The following is a 21,491-nucleotide window of genomic DNA, read 5'->3' as shown; positions in this document are numbered from 1 at the left end:
GGGGCTTCCCAGGTGGTGCAGTGGTAAAGAATCCACCTGTCAGTGCAGAAGATGCAAGAGATGTGGGTTTGATCCCTGGGTTGGGAAGATCCCCTGGAGTAGGAAATGGCAACCTACTCCAGTATTCTTGACTGGAAAATTCCTTAGAGCCTGGCAGGCTACAGTCCATGGGGTCACAAAGAGTTGGACACAACTAACACACACACACACACACACACACACACACACACACACACACACACACACACACACACACACACACTATTTGAAAAGCAGCAATTAAGGAAACATTGATGTCAGCCTTGAAACATTTCACATGTTCTGTGAACTCCTTCTGCAATGATTACACTCATAGCACTGGAAATAGACCCTTTCCTTTAAGGAGCCCAAAAACTTCCAAAGAAAAACACCTTGAACTCTTTTCTTTAGCTTGGTAATCTGGTGCGAAGTTTGAGAATTTCAGCAACACTCTTAAGAAAGATTCCTATCCTTTTTTTTTATTTTTATAGACACTTCTCTATTTTCATTAGTTACTTAATAACCTTGTTCATCAGTTTCCTTATTAATAAGTAAAATCTGCATTCCCGGAAGCTCAGATGAAGATAATTGGCTCTACCCTCCTCATTAAGCCTTTGGAAGACACTGTGGACAAATAATCTTAAATTACTCTGCCTTGCCAACTGAACATTTCCTATAAGCAGGTCTTTTTATGGAGGAGTTTTTATCAAAAACAGCACTTTTAAAAGGCAGTGCACAGTGCCTGCTGAACTAGCAATGAGAGAGAGACAGACACAGAAAACCACTGAGAGAGAGAGAGAGGACTCATCTTTTAAACAGAATACCAGCTAATAAGTGTGAAAGGAATGGATAGAACTAAGAAAATCACCATTTTACAACTGTCAGTATTAATACATGATTCTGGCAAGATCAGGATCAGCAATAGATGCTAAAATCATCGGCTTAAAAGTTAATGTGGAACTAAATCACATAATCTCAAAGTTTCACAATTAACATTACTTAAAAATACCACAAATGAAAAATGTACCTTTATTATGAAGAGCTTAATCACCATCTTAACTAAGTGATCAAACAGCCTTACCAGTAGGGAAACCACTTGATTTTGTTATCACCTGATTTTGTTTAATGTGATATAATAAGTATACAAGATCACTTATGTAATTTTCTTGGTAAAAATGTTTAGCCTATATCATTTCATAAAGAAATAATATACAAATTTAGGATGTGGCACTTTCCAGAAAATACTATTCTGGACTCAGAAAAAGTCAGTGTCATGAAAAACAGACTAGAGAGAGGACACTAGAGATAAAAGTGATCAAGAAGACCAAACCAAAAAAAAAAAAAAAGGAAGATAAAAAAACAAATGTATAGTGCAAATCTTAATTGGATCCAGTATGTTAAACATCTATGAAAGAGTATTAAGACAGTTGGAGAAATTTAGGAGACAAAGGCATAAACAACAGACTTTTGAACACAGTAGGGGAAGGAGAGGGTGAGATTACTTGAGAGAATAGCATTGAATCCTGTACATTACATTATGTAAAATAAATAGCCAGTGGGAATTTTCTGTATGACACAGGAAACCCAAAGCTGGTGCTCTGCGACAACCTATTGGCTTAAAAGTGGGATGGGGAGGGAGGCGGGAGGGGGGCTCAAAAGGGAGGGGACAGATGTATGCCTATGGCCTATTCATGTTGATGCATGGCAGAAACCATCACAATATTGTAAAGTAATTATCCTCTAATTAAAAAGAAGACAATTGGAGAAATTTAAATATAGGCTGTATTAGATGATAGTCAATTTACTTAATTTTCATGGATAGTTAATAGCATTTTGGGTGTAATAATATATATCATAAGATGTATAATATAAAGTATTTGTAAATTGCTGTTTCTCAAGTAACTAAATGTTGTTGTTTAGTTGCAAAGTCATGTCTGACTCTTTGCAACCTCATAGACTGTAGCCCTCCAGGCTCCTTGGTCCATGGGACTTTTCATGCAAGAATATTGTCGAGGGTTGCCATTTCCTTGCTTCCCTGGTGAATCAGAGGTTAAAGTGCCTGCCTGCAAAACAGGAGACCCGGGTTCTATCCCTGGGTTGGGAAGATCCCTTGGAGAAGGAAATGACAACCCACTCCAGTATTCTTGCCTGGAGAATCCCATGGACAGAGAAGCCTGGTGGCCTACAGTCCATGGGGTCACAAAGAGTCGGACACGACTGAGCGACTTCACTTACTTACTTACTTACTTCTTCAATGGATATTCCCAACCCAGGGACTGAACTTTCGTCTCCTGCTTGGAAGGTGGATTCTTCACCTCGAGCCACTTGGGAAGCCCAAGTAACTAAATAGTTAAGCCTAAAAATGCATATACACATACGTACAAAAAAAGCAAATGGATAAAATGTTAATTTGTGAATCTAGGTGAAGTCCATATGCTATTCATAATCTATTTTTGCTCTAGGCTTAAATTTTTCTAAAGTGAAAACTAGGGAGAAACAAGGAAATTATAAATAAACCCTTGGCCAAATCATTATAATAAGTTAATACTGTAATAAAAATTATAAATCAGCCTTTTAAAAAATTATTTTTTCCCCCTGGATCTTCCATGTAACAGGCCTGAGAGCTTAAATGAATTCCTTAACCTCTGAGTGAATTTTTCTAATTTATAAAATGGAGACATGTTGCTCATTAAAAAAAAACAAAACAATAAAGAGACCAATGCTATCCCTCAACTTGTGTTTGAATATTTCCTCCATGTATTATGTTATGAAAGAAGAAAATACTCCCATTATTATCATTCTCCTCTCATTTATTTCCTTTCTCAAATAAAATGGTCACAAAAGGAAAAAAAAAGTCACTAGCACCTTTCAGTAAAATGGAAATTCTACTCTTGTCTTTTAGTAGACAATTGTCATGTTGCATCTCAGGAGACAGTGGAAGATTGAAGGTAAAGAAACTGGAAAATTATTGTTGCCCTGAAGATCACTTCTATTTGTTGCATCATTATAAAGAGTAAGGATTAAACTCAATTAACCATCTTTTCCCATGTTTGAAAGGATGTTTTTTACTCTGTTGTAGCTAGTGGACCTTGATTTCTGTTGCTAGGAAACCTGGATGACTCTTTTTAGTCCTCATGGAAACTGTACTTGTAATCACTTTGGCTGAGTATTGGCTGTTGGCTAGATGCCAGCTCAAGGAAAGTTCACCTCAAACCCTTGCAAGGTACTCTAGTAGTGGAAGCTGTGCTAGCCCTAGGGGGCATGGTGGAAGTGCTTCAGGGGCTTCCTAGGGGTGGGCTAGAATGGCACTTTCTTCTTCAACAGAATTATTCCACTTTGATCTGCTTCAGTGTTAGACTTAATTTGAAGAAAGTGCTTTATTGGAAGAGACAGCAAATTTATCTATAAAAAAAAGCCCTGACCTAATTTACCAAAAAACAACTTGAATCTCTGAGAAGTGACTTGCCCAAAGTCGTGCAGCTCATAAACACCAAGGCTGTGGATTAAGCTGCTGCTTCTGACTAAACTGCTTTACATTATCTCACACTTCCTGTTACTAGGACTGAATACACAATATAGCCACACATACAATAGCAGTGTTTAAAGATGATATGAGATATCATGAACAATGATCCATGGTAATGGATTTGTGAAGTTTGACAAATGGATGATTTTGTAAAACAGTGCTGCTGCTACTGCTAAGTCACTTCAGTCGTGTCCGACTCTGTGTGACCCCATAGACGGCAGCCCACCAGGCCCCACCGTCCCTGGGATTCTCCAGGCAAGAACACTGGAGTGGGTTGCCATTTCCTCCTCCAATGCATGAAAATGAAAAGTGAAAGTGAAGTCGCTCAGTTGTGTCCAACTCTTAGCGACCCCATGGACTGCAGCCTACCAGGCTCCTCCGTCCATGGGATTTTCCAGGCAAGAGTACTGGAGTGGGGTGCCATTGAGAAAGTTTTCCAGCTATCATTGTTTCTTTTCTGTTGGCACAAACTGAAAGTAGGGGAGGGAACACAGCTATACTAATTAGAAAGGCATAACAAAACTTTCAGCATTGATATGATTGTCCACACAGAATAGTCTGAAACTTATACAAATTATTGGAACAAATAAGGAATTTTGGATTTTATCAAGATAGTGTATAGAATATGAAAATATCATTTTCTTTTCTATAAGTGAGCAACAAATAATTAAAGTATATAATTGTAAAAGATATAATTTATATTAACTAAATTAATAAGCTATCTAGAAATAAATCTTAACAAAAATGTTCATATTTATAAAGAAAACATTTGTGAAAGTTTATTGAAAGATATAAATGAAGACCTTGTTAAAATCCATGTTTTTGTGTATGAAAAGATTATAAAGACATCAATTTTCTCCAAATTAATTCATAAATTCAATATAATTGCAGTCATGTTCTCACCAGGATTTCCTGAAGAACTGGACAAGCTGATTTTGCAGTCTTATGGAAGAGTAAAAGGTCAACAAAAGCCAGGAAAATCTGGAAGAAAGAAAAGTAGGGGAAGGAAAAAAAGGAAGATAAAGATAAAAATTACTTATACTAAGACTTTTAACAAAATTATTATAGTTTTAAAAGTATAGTATACTGGTTTAGAGATAGAAAAAGTGATCATTGAGAGCATGAAGACATTAAAAACATACTCTAGAGTAAACTTGGGATATGACAGGCAATGTTGTAAATCAGTGGGAAGAGGATAGAATTTTCAACAAATTGTGTGGGCCAATTGATTACATACGGAAAAAAATAACATTAAACTTCTTTTTCATGACATACAAATTCACATTCCCAAGTGGCTTAAAGACAGAAAAAAAAAATTTAGGAAAAACATGGAAAATGTATATACTCAAAGACTTAGGTTCATGGGAGTAGAGGGTGTAATAAATATGTTGATAATTTAAAGAGAGAAAACGTAGAAGAAATTTCAGTATGTAAACCTAGAGTTCTTTTTTTATAAAATCACAAAATACCAGTAAATTATAGAGAAAAAGATGAATACATCTAACTACTTTAGAAAACAAATTTAAACTACATTAAAAGTTAAGAGAAACCGTAAACAAAGTGAAAAGGAAAGTCACAGACTGGAAAAATCTATGGGAACCACTTATAAACCCCAAATTTATAAAAAATCTCTACAAGGAATTCCCTGGCTCTCTAGTAGTTAAGACTCCACCTTCCACTGCAGGGGAATGATGGGTTTGATCCCTGTTCAGGGAACTAAGGTGTCACATTCCAACTGGCATGACCAAAAAAAATTTTTTTAGTAGGAATATAATTCTTGTAAACTCTTATAATACATCTTAATGAAAAATTAGAACTTAAACATTCAACTATTAAAAAAAAAGAGAGCTACAATAACACAGTAGAAATGTAGCTAAGGGGCTTCCCAGGTGGCGCTAGTGGTAAAGAAACCGCCTAATAAAGCAGGAGACATAGGAAATGGGGGTTGGATCCCTGGGTGGGGAAGATACCCTTAAGGAGAGCATGGCAACCCACTCCAGTATTCTTGCCTAGAGAATCCCATGGACAGAGGAGCCTATTGGGCTACAGTCCTTAGGGTCACATAGAGTCGGACGTGACTGAAGCAATTTAGCATACAGGCAGTGTAGCTAAAAGCTTATTAAGAGGCAGTTTAAAAGCAAGAGACACACATGAGCAATTGCATATGAAAAATGAAAATACACTCAACTTCACTAGTTGAGCTCAAGTTTACTAGTTACCAGGAAATTGAAAAATAAAACAGTGAGCTGCCATTTGAGGCTATCAGATTAGCAAAACATAATCTATTGACATCAAGTTTTGGTAAATACACGTTTCTGGAGGGCTTGTAAATTAGTACAACTTCTTAGAAAACAATTCTGCTATCATTTGATTAAGTTAATTATGGTTCAGCAAATGTACTTCTAATTTATTGAGTGTTTACTTAAATACTAGATATACATGCTAGAATCAATGCATAGCAGGTTGATTGTATTCTTTGTGATAAAGTGGGGGAAATGCATGCCCTTGAATAGAAGGCTAGATTTATTTTTTTAATTTGAAGTAATATTAAATAATCTTAAGGCTAAATTTACCAGTACTTGGAATAATAAACTTCAAAAACATTAGTTTCAGTGCAAAAGTTAATCTTAAAAGATAACTGTATTATTCATGTAAGTTTAAAAAACACACAAGATCATTTTTATATACAATTTTATGAATAAAAACATGTGATAAAAGTCCTAAAAACCACGTGGGAACAATCCATGTTAACTTCAGGTGGTACCTCCTAGGTAGGAAAGGATGAAGATGGAGATTTACTGTATCTTAAAATTATGTTTCTTTTAAAAAACAAAACAGAATAAAACAGATCTCTTTCAAATAATAGTAACACATAGAAATCTTGGGTGATGATTACATGAGTGTCATATGATTCACTGTATAGTTTGGCTATATTGTTCATTTGAAACAGAATTATTCATTTGATTTTGGTTCCTAAAAAGGAAGAAACAGGAAGTGGAAAATCATTTACACTCAAGGACATAGCCCTCGTCAGTTCTGCTGAGCCTGGACTGAGCTCAGGTTTTTCACCAGAGGACCAGCCGGAGCCCGGCCATTGGCTGATGATGTCTGTCAGGAAGCTGCATGGAGAGGGCCTACTGAGGAGACCACTGAGCCCTCTGCCTCTGCCCCTGGCAGCTGAGCTCTGCCCTTCTCCTCTGGGGAGCCCTGGAAGGCTTGATACCAGAGTGAGTGAGAGGACCCAGCGGTGGCACAAAGATTCGTGGCCAGATACCAGGACACACAGGAAGTTACAAGAGAAAAGCTTTCTGTTTCAGCTCCACCCATTGACCTTTGGTGGGTGAGTTTTCAGTAAAACTGCAACATCTTCTGAATGCTCGGAGGAAAGGCTTTATAATCTGGGGGTAAGACGCAGCTTCTAAATACAATTGATGTGGCTTTCCTGCCTTCGTTCAGGCTATCCTTTTTCCACCACATAATCTTCCCATTGTCCACAATGATTCCTGTTTGTTTTGGCAGGGTTAACTGCTGGCAGGCCTCCTCCAGCTGAGCTCCTCGTCCTCCACTGTGCAGGGGTTACTGAAGCAAGAGCAAGCTTTCCCTCAGTCCCCGGAACAGGAGCCAAGTGTGACACAAATTGTGAAACTTGTTTCTGGTTACCAGGAAAACTTAAAGAAATCCTAATCAAGCAAAAAATTGACAAAAATCTTTCCAACATTTGAACAAAAAAGGTATTTTTCAGGTCTTAGATTTATGGAAGTCAGTTCTCCAAACCCAGCCAGACTTTCAAACCTCCTATTCTTTGCACTATGTTATTTAAATACACTGTAAATACCCTCTGTTGCTCTAATACCAGGTCCATATTGTGCAAGACGACCATGGTCTGAAGACCTTGTTGAATTTGAAAGAGGCAGAAGTTCCGTTTCTGGCACATAAACTTGAATCAGGACTAGGGTAAGAGTGCCAAAGAAGTCCACACTCTGACAGCTAGACAAGCAGGCCATTTATTTGGAAAGACTTTGAATCCCTTCCCAGAGCAAAATGCAGCCCTTTATACTCAGCAGGCTTGGAATAAAATCGTCTTAACTGACTCGATCAGTGTCCTGAATTTTAGGTTGTAGGAAAATGCAGCTGATAACTTGGAAATGAAGAAAGAGTGGAAAACTAGGTCCTGAAAAGATGATTTCCTCATTAGGGTTCCTGCCATATTTTCTAACGTGTGTTGGGCGAGGATTTATATTGTTTGTTGAAAGTACTATCTCTGTGACAAAACCCGAAGTCTGGGAGGAAAACATAAAAGGAATGAAGAAAAAATGGAAAATATGACACCTCCTAATAAAACTTATAAAACCCACATTCATCAGTCAAACAACCAGATTTACTGAATAAATATTGTATGTCAGGTCCTGTAAATACATATGACCAAAATAAATAATGACTAAGACACAGTCCTTGTCTTTAAAGAGTTGCAGGGGGAGTGGAGGTGCAGGCTAGATGATAAAGGAATAGTGATGATCCAATATGTGTGTGCCCCAACAGTGGTGGTGAAGACACTTACTTGACTTTCCTTGGGCAGAAACTTGCAACAATAACAAAAAAGCACAAATTTAGTATGTGAATGATATCTTCCTACGTGTACCCTTGTTCAGTGTACAACCGGAATAGTTTGCCATGATGATCCAGCACTACAAGATGGAAAAGAAGCTGAATCAGAGGAAATCAGGCACAACTTCTCTTGAAATGTCCCTGCATCCACCAAGCCTTGGTACTTGAATGCAGAGACCAGATCATCCTTTAAAACTTCTCCAGGGAGCATCAGTCCAGGGAACCCATATTCTTATTCTCCTATCTAACCCTCTCCTAGAGGGGCTTCCCAAGTGGCGCTAATAGTAAAGAACCTGACTGCCAATGCAAGAGACATAAGAGAGGTGGATTCGATCCCTGGGTTGGGAAGATCCCCCGGAGGACGGCATTGGCAACCCACTCCAGTATTCTTGAGAATCCCGTGGACAGAGGAGCCTGGTGGGAAGCATATTGTACACTATGGCCATCAAACAAACCTATACACATATTAATTCAAATGTCTCATTCAAGTTATCTCTTAAAGAGCTCTTGGGCGGGGAGCTCCCCAGACTCCTGGGGGCTGGACTTCTAAGAAATCTGAGAGACCCAGCATGGTTCTAGCTTCACAGCAGCCCTGTCAGGGGCTCATCTGGACCTACCCCCAGTTAATCTGTCATGCAGATTTACTGGTTTCAGTTAATAAATGTCTAATAACTTCTCTTTCAATCATTCCCCCTCTCCCCCCAACCTCCCCCAAGCCTGCCCAGATGTGAAAGAACTCTTCTGGGTGACTTGAAAGTTCAAGTTGAGGCATTGAATCAGAATGAATCCTTTCTCCTTTCTCAGAGTTTTGTTGAAATTAATAAACTCTGCTACATAGGCATCAGGGCTAAGAGGCAGGTACAAAGATAGATGGAAATAGTCCCAAGCAGCAAATAAGAACACTCACATTTATAGCTTCCAAATTATTTTCATATGTATCAATATTTACAACTTTGAGAGGTCAGTATTATTCTGTGTATTTTTGTAGGTAAAGTGGCTGCAGCTCTGAGAAAGAAGTCCAAACTTGCACAAGTAGTATGCGTTGACATGGGACCTGCAACAGACACCTCTGCTCTAAGTCTCATCTCTTTCTACAAGTGCTGGCTACGTCTCTAGTCCAGAGAGGAAAATAGCATGACTTGTGTCACAGCAGTGGTGCAAACAGAGTTGTGGGCACAGGGGGTGAGGGATATATGTCCCAGAAGGCAAGGTGAGGTGGGGGTGCTGAATGGGAAACCTAAGGGAGCACAGATGGTATTTCCACTGACAAGCTCAAGTGAAAAGGCAGGTCAGTATGAGGAATGGCCCTAGGACAGCCATATATAAGAAGGGAGAATTTCAGGTCTGGTTGGAAAATGTCAAGTGAATAGTTCGGCACAGCTGGTCTAGATTCTGTGCAGGTTGCAGAGACCGGGAAGGAAAATGAAGTAAGGGCAGTGGTCACAGGCCAGGCTGCTGAGTGCACCATGAGCTCAGTAGCACTGGGAGCCATAGGGGAGGGGCAGCTCAGATGTGGGCTTGGAAGGAGAGATGTTAATTTAAGAGCAGGGTGAAGAAGGGATTACCAGATGGGACAGAAGATACATCCAGATACTGTCAGGGCCAGCTAAAGGAGGGGGGTCTCTCAGCAAGAGCTGCGACAGTGGCACCAGAAGACAGTAGCGTGCAATGACTCGAAATGCCCATCTATTTTCTGAGGTTTTCAGTCAGTTCAGTCTCTCAGTCGTGTCCGACTCTTTGAGACCCCATGGACTGCAGCACACCAGGCTTCCCTGTCCATCATGAACTCCCTGAGCTTGTTCAAACTCATGTCCATTGAGTCGGTGATGTCATCCAACCATCTCATTCTCCATCATCCCTTTCTCCCCCTGCCTTCAATCTTTCGCAGCATCAGGGTCTTTTCCAAGGAGTCAATTCTTCGCATCAGGTAGCCAAAGTATTGGAGTTTCAGCTTCAGCGTCAGTCCTTTCAGTGAACATTCCGGACTGATTTCCTTTAGGATCTGAGGTTTTAAACGCACATAAACATATGTATTTGCTTCCCTGGTGGCTCAGAGGTTAAAGCGTCTGCCTGCAATGCGGGAGACCTGGGTTAGATCTCTGGGTCGCGAAGATCCCCTGGAGAAGGAACTGGCAACCCACTCCAGTATTCTTGCCTGGAGAATCCTATGGACAGAGGAGCCTGGTGGGCTACAGTCCATGGGGTCACAAAGAGTTGGACACGACAGCGATTTCAGGAGAAACATATATATTAAGCAGTCCCTTAATTCTTTTTTAGTGGTGAATCCTATTTATCAGATATCCCTTCTTGTGGAAGCCAATTATATCTATTTTTTAAAAAAGCATATTAAAGCAGAGTTGCTCTGGCAACAGTGAGGTGCTTGGGAGCCCAGAGTACCAGCTTCCCTGGGTGCGCCTGGGCTTAGCTTGAAAATCACCTCTCAGGTGGAATTTAAGTGCTGCCTAAATGCACATTATCTCTTTGGACACATTGTCTCAGTTTTTGTTTCATTTTGTTTTTTGAAAAATTGAACTTAGATTCTTTTATACTGTCTGTGACTGATCCTGATCAAATATTGCTCTGTAAGAGTTATAAAATCTCAGGACTCAGGAAGATGCCTGGTCCCATTGATGCAGATGTTGGTCTTAGCTGCATTTCCAGCCAGTCAGCCAGTTACACTTCTACATGCTTGGGTGCAGCAGTGACCGTTGACAGTCTCAAGGAGTTTATAAACTAGTGGGAAGACACATAATAAGTTCACAGGAGCAAATAACACTTTTAGATATTATAATCAAGGACTGTGAAAAAAAATCAAAATGATATAATTGAGAAGAAAGGAGACTGGGAAATCTGAAGAGATGGTGTTTGAACAGCGGTCTGAAAGACATGAAGGAGGAAGTCCCATGTAGACCTGCGTTTTAAACGGCAGGTCCAGCAGGGGCCGAGCCGAATCACTTGGTGTGTTGAGTATCTCTGTGGCCTTACAAAGCCTTTGTGGCTGGAGAGTGCCTAGTGAGTAGGAAACAAGTAGTATATGGGGTTCTCCTTTGGCAGGAGCAGAACAGTAGATCTTATTTCATTCTAAATATTTTAGGAAGCTGTCGGGGAATGAATATTCTCGTGTGCATTGTTACCCAGGCTGCTGGAAAATTCAGCAGTGGACTTTGAAGGAACTAGAGTGGAAGGAGAGAAGCCAGTTCGGCAAGAGGATGCTGTAGGTGTCAGAACTTACTAGTCAACAGAACTGACCGGTGAATTTCAATGGGACATTATAAATCAAGAGTAATCCATAAGAACCCTATGTTTTTCTTAAGGAACTTGGTAGATGGTGGTGCTCTTTACAAAGTTGAAGAGGACCTGGGGTAGAAGTTGATTTAGCCTATGACATGGGTTGGAGAGTGTATAGGATAGGAATCGATAGTTCTGCTTTGGCTCCTGAGTAGCAGAGATCCAAGAAGAGATCCTGAGGGGGCGGTTGGAGGCTGGTGCTCAGAGTAAAACTGGGCTGAAGATACTGATTTTTAGATTTAAAAGATCAATCAGTAGTACTATGAGTGTGGAAAAGTTGGCTTAAAACTCAACATTCAGAAAATGAAGATCATGGCATCTGGTCCCATCACTTTATGGCAAAGAGATAGGTAAACAGTGGAAACAGTGACAGACTTTATTTTGGGGGGCTCCAAAATCACTGCAGATGGTAACTGCAGCCATGAAATTAAAATATGCTTGCTCCTTGGAAGAAAAGTTATGGTCAACCTAGACAGCTTATTACAAAGCAGAGATGTTACTTTGCCAACAAAGGTCCATCTAGTCAAAGCTATGGTTTTTTCAGTAGTCATGTATGGATGTGAGAGTTGGACTATAAAGAAAGCTGAGCACTGAAGAATTGATGCTTTTGAACTGTGGTGTTGGAGAAGACTCTTGAGAGTCCTTTGGACAGCAAGGAGATCTAACCAATCAATCCTAAAGGAAATCAGTCCTGAATATTCATTGGAAGGAGTGATGCTGAAGTTGAAACCAATACTTTGGCCACCTGATGTGAAGAACTGACTCATTTGAAAAGACCCTGATTCTGGGGAAGATTGAGGGCGGGAGGAGAAGGGGACAACAGAGAATGAGATGGTTGGATGGCCTCACCGACTCAATGCACATGAGTTTCAGTAAACTCCAGGAGTTGGTGATGGACAGGGAAGCCTGGTGTGCTGCAGTCTGTGGGGTTGGACGTAGTCAGACACGACTGAGCGACTGAACTGAACTGAGCTGATGAGTGCTTACTCTATGCTAGGCACCACTGGAAGAAACATACTTTCCATTGTCAGAAAAGTGCTCCTCTTAGAACTGGTTCCTGGAACAGCACAGAGCTAATGCAGGCGGGACTTCACCTTTGGGCGGGATAGTATGATGCAGCACCCACCTGGTTTCTGAGAAGAGATTTTGCAGGGTAACCATCTGGCATCCTTTGCGGAGCACCAGGTCTTTGGCACAATTCTGATTTTAAAACCACCACAATTGGGCTTCTGTGAAACACAGTGCTGTGTAAATCTATGGTGTTAAGAGATATCATCTTGACATTTTAGGTACTGTTCCAACAGCATCACACTGCACCCAAACAAAGAGGTCTTTCAATGTGGTCTGTGTTAAACCTGAGATGGAAATAGCTGTGTGGGAAAACAAATTTCTCATGGGTTGTACTACTCACACCAGTTAATACATACTGTGTATCTATGGAATGTCCAGGTGTTTAATTTCTTTGAACCAACACTTGTTGCTGCCAGTCCTTAAATGAACCAGTTTAATGTTAACACTGTAGTGCTATTCGTTATTTATGTTATTTGTACTATTTATGTTGTGTTGTATTCTTTAACATTTCTAACTCCACAGAAGCAGCTGTGCCAAGCATATCAAAAATACATTTCTTGCCAGAATTAGATTTGCCTTTTAGAAAAAGGAAGGCAGGATGGCAAGAAAGAAAAGGAAGGAAGGAAGGGGAGGGAAAGAGGAGGTGAGAGAGAGAGAGAGAGAGAGGGAGGGAGGGAGAGAGAAAAGAGGGAAGGAAGGAAAGAAAGAAGAAACTCACTTAAAGGTGAGCTCTAATGGGACAGGTAGTATGCTGATGGTTTTAATAATCAGCACCAAAATATATTAGACAATAGAAACATTCTGCTCTTTCTTCTGTATATCTATCATTCTTGGGATGCCAGTCTCAGAAATCTAGACTAGGGGAGTTTTGAGAATTGTTCATATACCTATCCATCCATCTATTAAGTCACCAAAAAGGGAATATTTCAGTGATAGTGGATCAGGGCATAGGAAAGTCTATGATATGCCAGGCAGGCACTGTCCTAGATACCGAGGTATTTGTTTATTCTCTCAGCAAATATTTATGTATGCCTACTGTGAGCCAAATACTGTGTGAGGCATTGATGATATACTTGTGAAGGAGAGAGATGGTATCTGCCCTTAAATTAGTTTGTGCGTGCCAAGTCACTTCAATTGCGTACGACTCTTAGTTCTCGCCTTAGTAACTAAATAAGTGAGTACCTGGATATTAGTAAGCAGCAGAATGTATAAATACAGGAATGTTCATTAATTGTAGCAATGCTACAAAATATGGTCATTTTTCAGTATATGTGGGTGATTGACTCCAGGACTCCTAAGAATACTAAAGTCTGGGATGCTCAAGTCCTTTATATAAAATGGCATAGCATGTGCATGCTCAAGGCAATGGCACCCCACTCCAGTACTCTTGCCTGGAAAATTCCGTGGATGGAGGAGCCTGGTGGGCTGCAGTCCATGGGGTCGCTAAGAGTCGGACACGACTGAGCGACTTCACTTTCGCTTTTCACTTTTTCATGCATTGGAGAAGGAAATGGCAACCCACTCCAGTGTTCTTGCCTGGAGAGTCCCAGGGACAGGGGAGCCTGGTGGGCTGCCGTCTATGAGGTCGCACAGAGTTGGACGTGACTGAAGCGACTTAGCAGCAGCAGCAGCAGCTGTGACCTCATGAACTGTAGCCTGCCAGTCTCCTCTGTCCATGGAATTTCCCAGGCAAGAATACTGGAGTGGGTTGCCATTTCCTCCTCTAGGAGATCTTCCCAACCCAGGGATCAAACCCATGTCTCCTGCAGTGGCAGGTGGATTCTTTACCACTGAGCCACCTGGGAAGCCCCAAAAGGCATAGTATTTGCATCTGTATTTGTATTCACATACAACCTATGCACATCTTCCTGTATACTTTAAATCACCTATAGATTACTTACAATACCTAAAGCAGTGTTAAATTGCCAGTACATGGATAAATTATGCAGTTGGTTGAATCTGGGGATGTGTAACCCAAAGGTACCAATGGTGAATATGGGGATTGGAACCCGAAGGTACAATGGCTGATAAGATTTCGTAACAAGAGGTCCTCACCTGGGATGGGACGGAAGTGCGGGTGAGGAAATGATGTTTCATTTGAGACCTGGATGATAAGTAAAATGGAACCAGGGAAAAGGGCACTGGGCAAGGACTAAGAGGACACAGTCCTAAAGGAACCATAGATCTAGATGTGGAAAAAGGACACACCCATTAGTAAGTGCATTATGACCTGATGTTATCAGTGTCATAGAATGGAACTACAGGCATAGAGTTCTTTTGTTCTTAGTTTATACTACTCCATTCTTGGTTTTCTGTTTTGTTTCTATTTTACTTTTGTTTTTTAATTTAGGCCACCTGGGGTTGACTACAAGCTCCATCACCTAGGTGTGTGAACTTGGATTGATACAATAGCATTGTAAGATTCTTGTGAGGATTGAATGAGACAGTCATGCCCAGCACAGTGTCCAGTGCATGTTAGGTGCTCAGTGTGTTTGGTTCTATTCTCCTTGCACATAAGCAATCGATGTACCCTCCATGCTTGTAAATGACATAGGAGAAGGGAACATTAGAGGACACTTAAGAGATGAAGAAGCATTTGCCTTAGCCTTGAACTGATGACAGGTTTTCAAATAGTGTCAATGATGCAGAAAATTGAGGAGAGGGCAGGTGAGGAGAGCCATTATATTATAATGAAAGGTATAGGAGCAGGATGGTATATACAAGGAATATTCCACTTATACCACAGTGCAAGGTAAATGGAGGGTCAAGTGAAGAATGAGGCTATATGAGTATTTTAGAATGAGATTATTTTGAATTTTGAATGATAAGCTAAAAGAATATTTACTTTATCATATAAGCAATAGAAGTCCTTTAAGAGTTTTAAATAGGAAGAAAAAATGGTCTTAGTGTAACGGGTAGGGAAAAGAAAGTTTTAAGGCATTGAGAACATTTAGGAGACTTTATCTGGGCATGACTTAAGGGTGAGTGTAGCAAGAAGGAACAAACGGGAAGAAATTACAAGCCAAGAGCTGGATGTATCTGGTAATGGAGTCTATATGAGTGCTGAGAGAGGGAAGGGTTATCTATACATCTAAGACCATGGCATCTGGTCCCATCGCTTCATGGGAAATAGATGGAGAAACAGTGGAAACAGTGTCAGACTTTTATTTTTCTGGGCTCCAAAATCACTGCAGATGGTGATTGCAGCCATGAAATTAAAAGACACTTACTCCTTGGAAGGAAAGTTATGACCAACCTAGATAGCATATTCAAAAGCAGAGACATTACTTTGCCAACAAAGGTCCGTCTAGTCAAGGCTATGGTTTTTCCAGTGGTCATGTATGGATGTGAGAGTTGGACTGTGAAGAAAGCTGAGGGCCGAAGAATTGATGCTTTTGAACTGTGGTGTTGGAGAAGACTCCTGAGAGCCCCTTGGACTGCAAGGAGATCCAACCAGTCCATTCTGAAGGAGATCAGCCCTGGGTCTTCATTTGGAAGGACTGATTCTAAAGCTGAAACTCCAGTACTTTGGCCATCTCATGCAAAGAGTTGACTCATTGGAAAAGACTCTGATGCTGGGAGGGATTGGGGGCAGGAGGAGAAGGGGACAACAGAGGATGAGATGGCTGGATGGCATCACCAACTCGATGGACGTGAGTTTGAGTGAACTCCGGGAGGTGATGATGGACAGGGAGGCCTGGCGTGCTGCAATTCATGGGGTCACAAAGAGTAGGACATGGCTGAGCGACTGAACTGAACTGAACTGACTGATCCATCTAATGATTAAGCCCAAGTAGAACAGTGAACATTGATGGGGATGTCAACAAGAGCTGTTGCTTTCAAGGTGTTCTCCTTTCCTACTCCCCAGAAGAGTTGAGATAGGCTTTGGCATCAGAAATCTTATCTTAAAGAGTTATGACATACTGAGATAAAACCCATAACAGTCTGCTGAAATAAAGAGCTAAAATTTGGCTAATAGATTTGGGCCACCTAAAAAGATGAATTTGACCATCATCCATATGAGGTTAATGGTTCAAACTGTAAAAATCCATATATTCAAGCCTTGGAGCCCTAACATTGAGAGAACAAGAGGTAGAAGTTGGAAGTAACATGGGAACTAGGAGACCACTTAAAGATTTCACTGTTATGAAAACAGTTTTTTTTTTTTTTTTTATTCTGACTAATTTGAGATGGCATGATAATGGTCTTGTTTTGATAATGTCAAATGCTTTATGGAAATGAAGGATAGTGAGAAGTTTATAAAGGCCAGTAAATAAGGGGTGTATAGTATGAAATTGGACTTTTTAGATGGCTCAGTGGTAAAGAATCCTCCTGCCAAGCAGGGGACGAACGTTCAGTCCTTGGGTCAGGAAGATCCTCTGGAGGAGGAAATGGCAACCCAGTCCGGTATTCTTGCCTGGAGAATCCCACTGACAGAGGAGCCTAGCAGGCTACAGTCCAGGGGGTTGAAAAGACTCGAACATGTCTTAGCGATCAAGCAACAACAATATAAAAGCATTAGTGGGAGAGAAGCTGTAGGTGTGATGGTTCTATTTTAGATCAGGGAGAACTTCCCTGAAATGGTGAAATTTGAGTTGAGTTCTAAATGGCATAAGGAACTATATCCATGAAGAGCAAGGAGATGGTTCTAGATAGATGGAATGGCAAACCTTTCTAAGTCAGGAGCAAGTCTGGCACATGTAATCAACAGTAAAAAGGTTGGTATAGCTGGAATGAATATTCCATTTGACAGGTCAAAATGATAGCATATTCTAAAACGACCCTCTCCCCAAAGCATTAACTATCCATTGATGGATTTTATACCTCTCAACTTAATTTGTTAAATAAAGTTGTTAAACACAAGTTGCCTTTGTGTAAATTGTCTCAATAGACAGTTTCACTTCTGACATGCCAAGTCAACTCCTCTTCCAGTTCAGGCTACCACAACTGTGATGGCCAAATACCACATTAAAGTAGAGTCTATGCCTAGAAGTGCAGTCCACTTCTAATTATACTTCACTGATATTAATACAACAGTAAAGTCAGTCCATTGGCAAATTTATACAGAATCAACTTTTTTGCAGCTCTATTAAGGTATAACTGACATATAAAATTGTAAATAATGAACATTTTCACTGGAAGTTGCTAGTCATTATTTCAAATGTTCTGAAAGAGGGGTAAAGGTGTGTATCCATTTAAACCAATAAGTTTGCTATATGCTGCTCTTAGCTGTCTTTTTTGGAAGTGAAAATAGTGCTACCAGTCGGAAGTTTTTGTGTGTTCCAGCTTGTTTGTTAGAGATTTCTAAGCAGAGCCAAATTTGTGACTTGGCCTGAATGTAAACATTCACATCATTCATGATGATTTTTATTGAGCTATCACTTTGTCAAAGTCTAGAAACTAATACACATGTGTTTTAGGGAAACACTACAGTTTCTAGGTTAAATCTACTTTAAATTAGCTAAGTGACATATATGAGAATTATGGATGGCACTAGATGGCATTTTTTGGTATAAGTTTATATACCCTATAAGCTGGCACCTTCATATGGGTAAGAATATAAAACAAACAGAAAAGAAATACTGCTGAGTTTTAACATCATTTTTTGAACTCTCAAGAGCCAAAGAATTGCTGGGCAAAAAATATTGTCTCATTGCCTTTCTGCTTGGCCCCATTCTATCAGGAACAGTATCTTGTATTGTAAATCTTTTATTTGCTTCTAATGTGGTAACAATCTCAGAAGGTTTGCAAAGTCTTTTAGATAAGTAATAAAGCTCGGTATCATTTCATTTATGAATATAAAAGGAATAAAATACATGTCAAAGGCAAATGAAAGCCTTTTATTGAATCAAGTATAACCTACATAATATATTCCAGCAGTTCTTGTTCTTCTTTCATGTTTATATAATTTTTGTGTACTTGCAAGTTTTCAAGCTTGCTTTTATTATCTGTTACTCACAGCTGCCTCATGAGATAAGACTGAGTAGCTTGCTTAAAAGGCAAGGTGCCAGAGGAATAGAGAGATGAAGTCAGTTTCCCAGAGCGGCCCAGCAAAGAAGTAGCTGATCCAGATTGCAAATTCTGGTCCCTCGGTCCCTTACTCATTAGTCACTAAGTCTCAGCTCCTCTCATTTCTTCACATCCTCAGAATTTCTTACTCCCTGCTTGTTTTAATGAGGCCCATGAGACTTTCTTTTGGTTGACTTTCACATACTATTCCTACCACGCCACCACTTCCCTACCCCTAGGAAGATTTACTCTAAAGCCTACGGAAAAGTTAATTTGCTGATACTTATTCCAAATCGGCCTATTCCAGCTGTTGAGTATTGCTTTCCCCTCCAGAGGTGTAGATTATGGACATTTCCTACAGTGATTCAACATACCTGGTCTCCAAGATCCAGTCCTGAGTCCTGGACTGCAAATCCCTCATGACCTTTATCCTCCTCTTTGACTTGCTAATAGAACCTTATCCAAGGGCAAAGTATGGAAAAAATAAAGAGGAAGGATTTTTGTAAACACCCAAGTCTGTGGAATTTTATCGTGTTCTTCGCAGTACAAGATATGCTCTAGCCCATATCACTACCTGCTGAAACATGTTTTCTTTTTCTTTTTTTTAACACTGACCACAATTTTAATAGCACAGGTTTTCTTGTACATATTCTGTCCTGAAACTCCCTGAGTGCCACAGCCCTAATCTTTCTTCACCTTCTCTCTTCACTTTCTTGGCAATAATATGGTAACCATATTAATACCCCTTGCATCCTTACTGCTACAGATAATATGGTCCTAGAGTCCTGAGGTAGAAAGATTCAGATCTTCTTAGGCAAAAATGAATTCAGTTGGCATTCATTATGAATCCCTTTGAGATATAAACCTGCATTAAAAAAAAATATGTTCTCATCTTTGTAATTAGATGCCCAGTCCCTGCTGTCATCCCAGTGTGTATAATATATACTGGTGGAAATGATCAGTAGTTGGTCCAGGCCAGGGCAGTATTAAATAAATCACACTGATTTTATGAGCCTGGAGTTGTACTTGGTAATCTCTGGCACAGTAATCTTTGGCCAGCATAAGCAGTAGAGATTTATAATACCACATGGTCATCCAAAATATATCACTTTCCTATTAAGGCAATGCCAGGTGACATCCATCTATCCAAAACCATTAATTGAGTTATCAAAATAGCCAGGTGTTATGATAAATTAAAACCACAATTTTCTTGTGTCTGTAAAACCAGAGAGATATTAAACAGAGTTTGATTTCAACTTTATTTTCTAAAAGCACATAGAATGTCCTCATCATGTTCTTTGCTGGTTGATAGTGTATAAAAGATATGCTTTTATCTTGTTGATGATTGAGGAAGTGCTAGCATTTCATGTCATAATGCTGACTTCTCTGCATCATTGTACAAGATATGTGGATACAACTGAGAGCTTTAGACTAAAAAAATGCTGAAGCTAGGGACTACTTGCATTTTTTATTTTAATCAAGTCTGAATGGAAGCTCTATCTTTTGCATTTTGATTAATATTTAGATTCCTAGGATAGAATGGTAATTAGGATTCTATAGGCTGCTAATTCTTACTTAATATCCTTAAATATCTATGTAAATATGAACACTTCCAGTATTCAAAATGCCATACTCAGAGATTAGGTTTAAAGTTTTCATGATGTCTAGTAAGCGATAAAAGTAATTTGTGGTAGAAATTGTGGTTATAATAGTGGAAAGAAGGAATGTGATCATGATAACTAATTTTCACTAGATTTGAAGTAAAAAGAAAATCACCCATCACAAAAGCCTAAATAGATTTTAATGGGTAATAGTCACAGTGAAAATTCCTGATTACAGTGTTGCCTTATAGAAACCAGGCAACACTGGTCATTTTTGTCATTATAATGAAATCATGACTATTTGCATTTGTCCCCATAATTTATCGAATGGCACGCATTGATGCAGGTTGATTGTGATGCTATCATCCTGTAACTGACACACATAATCAACCAACTATAGATAAAGGGCACGTGAATTATTGAGGCTAGGCTCAGGCATCAACTCTTGAGCTTTGCACGGTCACATCTGGGCCAGTTCCATTGCTTGCTCACTCTAGAGTGTGTTCCTGCACATTCTGATGTTAAGCACTACTTAGATCAGATACATTATTTAGAACCTTGTAAATTAGTCTATGGCATCCTGTCAGAATTATATTTTGATTACAATATAATTGTGAATCATATTCAGAAAACCATTGGTAATAGCTTCCATTTCACTGTTACGTTTTTATACCTTTTTACATTAATTTTGAGGTATTTAGGAAGTAGTTTTACTCCAAAGGAAAAGGAAATGGCAACCCACTCCAGTACTGTTGCCTTGAAAATCCCGTGGACGGAGGAGCCTAATAGGTTACAGTCCATAGGGTCGCAGAGTTGGACATGACAGAGTGACTTCACTTTCACTTTACTCCAAAGAGAAAGTAATTTATCTCAAGTGTGGAAAAATGGGTCATAATCAAAGTGGGAACTAAAGCTTTTATTGTTTTTTGTAGAAAAAACCATAATATTGGTAGAATAATTAGCAATTTTTTATTTCTCTTCACTGGTATGTATTTTATTTTTAAGCCTTATTACGTATGGTTTCACTCTGCTAGAAAAATATACGTTAGAGGGAAATAAGTCTATCAGCTCCCTACTTTTCTACAAGAAAAAAAGTCTCACTGTTTTCTTTGTATCAGTCACTATGTCATGATATCCTATATGCTAATTTTTTCATTTCTATTTAAGAGACAACAAGCAAGGTATAATGTCTTTCAAGAGCACAATTCACAGAACTGAGTAATGATCAATGAAATGATATCCTAAGGCCTGAATAAACATAGCATTAGTGCTGGAAAATGTCAGTCTTCTTGCTTCAAAAGGGCAAAAGTGTTACTGGACCCAAGCTGGTATTTTTCATTTTGTATGATGGACTTATTCTGAAATTCACCAAG

The 21,491-nt window shown here is 39.6% G+C and overlaps 1 protein-coding gene across 1 annotated transcript in view; it reads right to left on the bottom strand.

Annotated features, from left to right (window-relative positions):
• Positions 1-21,491, bottom strand: part of STARD13 (StAR related lipid transfer domain containing 13) — a 492,634-nt gene that overhangs the window by 434,692 nt on the left and 36,451 nt on the right. Inside the window, exon 2 of the mRNA XM_070800199.1 lies at positions 4,448-4,525. The gene's annotated coding sequence lies outside the window, so the exon portion shown is untranslated. The remainder of the gene's footprint in view (positions 1-4,447; positions 4,526-21,491) is intronic.

The sequence above is a fragment of the Bos indicus genome, chromosome 12 (genome assembly GCF_029378745.1).
Source record: "Bos indicus isolate NIAB-ARS_2022 breed Sahiwal x Tharparkar chromosome 12, NIAB-ARS_B.indTharparkar_mat_pri_1.0, whole genome shotgun sequence".
In the NCBI taxonomy this organism is placed as follows: Eukaryota; Metazoa; Chordata; class Mammalia; order Artiodactyla; family Bovidae; genus Bos; species Bos indicus.
Note: the sequence above shows the minus strand (reverse complement) of the source record. Positions and strands in the feature narration are given on the sequence as shown.